General features: G+C 50.4%; 1 long non-coding RNA gene across 1 annotated transcript; it reads left to right on the top strand.

Moving 5' to 3' along the window:
• Nucleotides 1–558: 558 nt before the first annotated feature.
• LOC102471824 (uncharacterized) lies at nt 559–4724 on the top strand. Its single transcript, XR_336964.1, has 3 exons — nt 559–765; nt 3617–3718; nt 4695–4724. It is a non-coding gene; the product is annotated as an uncharacterized LOC102471824 (long non-coding RNA).
• The last annotated feature ends 1063 nt before the right edge of the window (nt 4725–5787 follow it).

Raw genomic sequence — 5787 nt, 5'->3', positions numbered from 1 at the left:
GCCAGTGAGAGGGGGGAGGGGAAGAAGAGAATCTAGGCTAAATAAACAAATAAAAATATAAACATAAGGGAAGAAGGGGAGGAGATGAGAAGGAGGTGAGGAGGAGGAAGTGCACTCTGCTCCAAGGGCAGTGCATGCTCTTCTCAGAGCTGAGTGTGGCGATGGGAGGCCAGCTATCAGCCCAGGAATAAGGAGGCTCCTGGGACAGCAAACTTGGAGTGCTAATACCAGGACCAGCTGGATTCCCAGCCTGTGCTTCAGAGGAAGGCAGGCCCTCGCCTAAGTAAGGCTGGGATCTCACAGCCCAGAAGGAGCCCAGGCCAGGCCTCTGATAAGGGGTTATATAGAAAAGAAAAAGAAGGGCTCCTCCGTCTTCCTCCCCTCCGTGTTCCTCCTCCTCCGTGTTCCTCCCCTCCGTGTTCCTCCCCTCCGTGTTCCTCCTCCTCCGTGTTCCTCCTCCTCCGTGTTCCTCCCCTCCATGTTCCTCCCCTTCGTCTTCCTCCCCTCCGTCTTCCTCCCCTCCGTCTTCCTCCTCCTCCGTCTTCCTCCCCTCCGTCTTCCTCCCCTCCGTCTTCCTCCCCTCCGTCTTCCTCCTGCTCCTGCGTGTATACTGCTCCCTCCACGTCCTCTCAGAGCATGGTTTGGGTGGCGTAGTGTGGGCAGTGATAACAGCCCTGAAGAACACCGAGTGCTTCCCCGCAGGCAAGCACAGTTCCAGGCGCCTTAGACGCACTAGCTCATTGAACCTTCCTATCCACCTTTGAGGTAGGTGATGTTACTGTTGCCAGTCATGACGAGGAGACTGAGGACAAAAGAGGCTACGTGTGCCCAAGCCAGCAGCTGGGGGTGGGTGCATCCCACACAGATCTGTCCCCTTGCTCACCTACAGCTGAGCCTCTGGGCTTGGCTGGGGTTCCTGCTCAGCACCCAGGGCCATCTCGGCCTCCCATTCCTCTGGGAACTAGGGGCTTGAGGGAGGCAGGGGACAGTCAGGCTTCCTCCTAACAGCAAAATTCAAGAGGTTAGAAGTGCTTCTTCTGTGTCAGAGGTTGAGTGGCCGGGGCTTGGGCCTGGGTCTTCGCAGCTACTGAGGTATTTAAGCTCACAGGGCTCTCCATGAGTTGGGCTCCAGGGCCACCCCCATCCTTCAAGGGGCCGATGGCCCTTCTTCTCTCTCCCAGGACTTAATGGCTTGCACCAGTGGCTGTCGGGAAGCATGTGACCTGGTGGCAGCGATTCTCCAAGCCTGTAAAAGGAGCAAAAGGAATATTTGATCACAGGTGGCTGCTGTCAGCACTGCGGTCTCTGAAGTCCTGAGGGCCGGGTGCATCCTGCCTGCTGGGAGTCCCAAGAGGCCCTTCTTCACGTCCATAGCCCCAGCCCAGGGCTCTGCAGCCACCTCTGCAAGGCTGAGTGCAAATGCCCTCAGAGCCCACCCTGCCTTCTCCTCTACCTCTGTCTAGCGAGAGAGAAGTGTGCTTGGACAGCTTGTGGCCTCTTTTTATTTTTTTCCTTTAGTTTTGCTGTAGGGTGCATGCACTCACCTTAGAGACAAGGAAAGAGAGAAAGTGTTCCTGGCATGTCTCCAGCTGCCTCTACCACCGCTCCACCTGGCCTGCCCAAGTACGGCTTTTTTTTTTTTTGTTGTTAAGAGGTGTACACCTTAGGCAGGTGCACTCACTGTAAAGGGAGAGAGAAATAGTGAGAAAGTAAGAGATCATCCCCCAGGGGGATGGCCATACTTCAATCCCTTCTCCATTCTCTCAAAATCTTGGGCATACATGCACATGCTTGGCATGATATTCATGCCACTGAGTCTGGGACTCGAACTGAGGTTGGCTGTGTGGGCGTCCAGTAATGCAACTGTTATGCCATCTGCTGGCGCTACGAGAGTGGCTTTTAAAACCAGCCAGATCCATCTCCTCTGTACAGATAGCGGTGACCTTGGCAATGTCACTATCCTTGTTTTAGGGCCGTGACACCCATCTGCTAGATCTGAGTCAGGGGTTAAACAGAACATCGTAGCCAGAGAGCCTGGACATGTGTCAGGCCCATAAAATGGACTTGCTAAACAGAAGATGTAGTTAAGTCAGATGAGGAAGCTCGGAGCGCAGCGGGATCCAGCTGCCCTCTGGGAAGCACGTGCATAATCTATCTCGCACTAATACTCGCTGTGATTCTTTCAAGTTCTGGAGAAAAGGAGGTTTGAAACCTCCTGTTGTATCCAATTTCATGTTTTAACAACTCCCCTCTGTGATAATTCTTTTTTTAGGTCTAATCTGAGTCCCTCAAGCTGCAACTTGAGTTAATTTTCTTTTGTCTTCTTTGCAGAAGAGATTGAGAACCACCCAGTCCCCTTCTGCTATATTTTTAGGAGCAGAAGGATTTTAACCTTCTCCCTTCCAGGCTAGGAAGCTGGAGCCCTCAGGCTCACTTGGTCCTGCTCCGGCATCTAAGGTGTAGACACCTGGGTCCAGAGGGGCTCTGATTTACTCAGGCTCAGGCTGGGTGAGCCAGTGGCAGGTGCAGGGACAAGAATCACTGTCCTCTGACTCCCTGAACCAGGCTCCCGTAATCCCATCTCCTGTAATAGCATGTACTCTGGGCCACCTTCTTCTTTAAATTTTCTACGTTCTGGGAATCTTCATTATTTTTCTTGGATTAAATTACAGTGGGGATGAAATAGAAGGAAAGAACTTTGCAAAAAGCCTACACGTATCTCCTGATCTGGCCACTTCTCTGTCCATGTCCCACATCTCCCAGCTGAGAGGAGAGACACCTTGGTTGCAATCTGGGAAGACAGAGCAGGCCGGAAGTGACCCCAGCTGGGCCTAGCTCATCCTGGGGCTCTTCGCACCTCCAGCCCCTTCCTTCCTCATCTGTAAGGGCCTCTTGTGCTTCCCGGTCACTTGCCATCCCATAATCAGCACTATTATCTCCGGATAATTTTCCCTTCTCTCTGCAACGTGGCCTGTGAAAAGAACCCAAGGAAGGGCCGGTGTTTCTGGGACGACGAGAAAGGAGGACATGGCCTTGATTGCAAATGGAAAATTAAGCCCGCGTGTCTTGCATTCATGCCGGCCTGATTGTGCACCCGCCCGCGGCCTGTAGGCTAGCAGTGAGCTGTCTACCTGTTCTTGGGCTCGCCTCTGGTTTAGCCAATCTATAATGCATTTAGTCTCGGAAAGCCACTGCACTTGGCTTTAAATGCCTAATTTGCTGTTGAGAGCGCCTGCCATACTTTCCCCACCACGTTTAACTCTCGAGGCTTTGTTTGTCCAATCAGCCGGGCCCCCTCCTGAGGCAGTGCTCAGGAACTAGTGCCTTTAGTCCCCCTCGGGAGGTGGGAGAAAACAAGCCAAGGGTGCCATTTCTGGCTAACTGCCCAGAGCACCCCCAAGCCCCAACCAGCTGCCCCAGGAGGGGGACAGTCCCACTTCCGGCCACCCGCCGTGTTCCAGCCTTTTGTCCACGCAGAAATCACACCTGTGTGGACCAGGTACCACCCCTCCGCGCAAAGATGAGGAGCTGGCTCCTTCCTTTCAGAACCCCGGCTGCTGTGGGGAGACTAACCCATACGCGAATAATTACCACAGTGGAGTAAATGTCTTAATAGGTGTGTGTGCAAAATGCTGGGAGAGAACAGACAAGGAAGTGACTCACCTTCTCTTGGAAAACCGAGCTTTACAGACAGGTGGAATCTCTCCAGTCTTACAGGGTAAGCGAAAGTTCCCTGGAAAAGGTGAGGAATTGGGTGTCCATAAAGCTCAGGCTGAATAGGGGCAGGTGGGGGGTGGCTGGAGTGGTGGGAGTTACAGGGCAAAGTAGAGCCCTCAGATGCCAGGACTGAGATCTGCTCTGTGACAGTGGTGAAGCACTGGAGGGTTCTAGGCAAGAATTTACTTACAAAGACAGAGATGTAGCTATACAGATAAATATGGTAGATACAGGTACACACATGGGATCTATTTAAGAGTACATATTTACATGTATATTCATATCATTTGTTTTATTTATTTAGGGTTTTTTTGGAGAGTTTTTTTGGCTGTAGGGCGCGTGCACTCATCGGAAAGAGACAGAGAGACAGAAAGTGAAAAATCTCCCCCCCCTGGGGGGGATGGCCACACCGCAATCCATTCTTCTCCATTCTCCTCTCGGGATCTTGGATATGCATGCACACGTGCCCAGCGTGAGTTTAAGCCACCTGGTCCGGGACTCGAACCGTGGTCGACTACATGGGAGTCCAGCGACGTGACCATTACACTAACTGCTAGTCCCGTTATTTAGTATTTATTTCAGTTTTGCAATAAGACACATATGCTCACTGGAGAGAGACAGAGAGAGATAGGGAAAGTGAGAAATCATCCTCCTAGGAGGATGGCCACACCACGGTCTCTTCTCCTTCATTCTCCTCTTGGGATTTTGGGCACATGTACACACATGCCCAGTGTGATTCTCAAGCCACCGGTCTGGGACTTCCATGCAGTTGGTCTTGTGAGATCAAGTGTCTTAACCTCCACTCCACCTGCTGGTCCCATTTATTCATTTTGTTTATTTATTCATATCTATTTTGTTTATTGATTCATTTAATGTATATTTATTGAGTGTTTTCTATGAGTAAGGTGCTATTCTCATGAAGACATCTTTTTTATTTTAAGAATTTTATTTAACTGTATTTATTTGTTTATTTTTAGATTTGAACAGAGAGGGACAGAATGAGAGAGAGAAGGGAAGTGAGAAAGCAACCTGCCAGGTCTGGGACTCTAACCGCAGTTGGCCATGTGGACCCTGCCGGCCCCATGAAGGCATCTTTTATGGTAACAGTGGCTCTGTCTCCACACACATGCACACTCCACGGAGGGAAAGGAGTGATTCCCCGGAAAGAAATCGAAGTTCTTTTCTTGCAAAGAAGGCCAGATGTTTGCTGGTTAGTAAAGGCAGTGACATCCACTCTGGGAGAAGAGGTTTATGGGACAAAACCTTAACGACATGTCGTGTTCGATACCATCCTGGTTGCGTATTTCAACAATAATCCTGGTTGAATGGGATCGCTGAATTTAATTATGTTACAAGCTTCCAGCTTCTGGCCTGAAAATAATTGTATTTCTATGAAATGAAATATTGTTTCTAAGAGAAAGAAAAAAATTCTTTCCTTCGACAGTCAAAAAAATTTGTTATGTATGGCAAGGTGGTTAAGTGAGACCCAGAGGTCTAGAATCTGCACTCATTTGACAGCCATTTGGTGATGAGCAAATGACTCAACCTCTTTGAACTTGTACTCTGTCTACTAATAGGGCTAATAAAATCTTCTCACTATGTACATTAAATAAGACAACGTACACAAAGCGCTTAGCGCCTGGAACTGGCTCCAACGAGCTTAGCTGTGTGTGTGCATGTATGTGCGCGTCTGTGCTCTGTGTCTGTGTGCCCCAATAGACCCAGTGTGGAAACACTGTTAGGGTCACTCATCCTGGGAAGAGCCTGTTCTCTGGTGAGCAAGGCCAGAGCTGAATGGTCCTCTCATTCTGGCTCCTCTGGAAAGAGGACACGGGTCTTCCTCGGGTCACTAAGGGGTAGGTGCCCTCTTCAGACCCAGGGAAAGCCAGGGCCCTCCTGCAGAAATGCCTGCACACAGCTTTGGAAAGGACTTGATATTTCAATTCAGGGATGGAGCCCAAGCTTCCACGCCTTGGTCTTACCAGTCATGCCCCTAGAGAAAGCCCCTTGTCCTTTGGGTCCTGTATTCTCACCTGTGAGACAGAGATATACACAAGCTGTCACACGAGG

The sequence above is a fragment of the Tupaia chinensis genome, unplaced genomic scaffold (genome assembly GCF_000334495.1).
Source record: "Tupaia chinensis unplaced genomic scaffold, TupChi_1.0 Scaffold143824_1, whole genome shotgun sequence".
NCBI classification, from domain to species: domain Eukaryota; kingdom Metazoa; phylum Chordata; class Mammalia; order Scandentia; family Tupaiidae; genus Tupaia; species Tupaia belangeri.
The sequence above is the reverse complement of the archived record's forward strand: the minus strand, read 5'-3'. Positions and strand labels throughout refer to the sequence as shown.